The following is a 276-nucleotide window of genomic DNA, read 5'->3' as shown; positions in this document are numbered from 1 at the left end:
GCTCCCCCTCCATGGGCAGCATATGTGTGGCCTGCAGAGGGGCACTGCTGCCCTCGCCCCCGGCCCTGCTCCTGGGAGGGGGCACAGAGTGAGTTGAGGTGGGGGGCTGGAAGTGCCCCTTGCCCCTCTGCCACCATGCCCCGGGGCATGCTCTGTTCCTTCCCCTCTCCTCACCTGCCCGTGCTGAGGGAGGGGAAAGTGTTGGGGAAAGTCCTACCAGGAGTGCCTCCCCACTGGCAGACACTCCATGTCTTCCCCAACACATCCTGGTTTCCA

This window comes from Alligator sinensis, unplaced genomic scaffold, assembly GCF_000455745.1.
Source record: "Alligator sinensis unplaced genomic scaffold, ASM45574v1 scaffold1420_1, whole genome shotgun sequence".
NCBI lineage: Eukaryota > Metazoa > Chordata > Crocodylia > Alligatoridae > Alligator > Alligator sinensis.
This window is presented reverse-complemented; position numbering follows the sequence as displayed.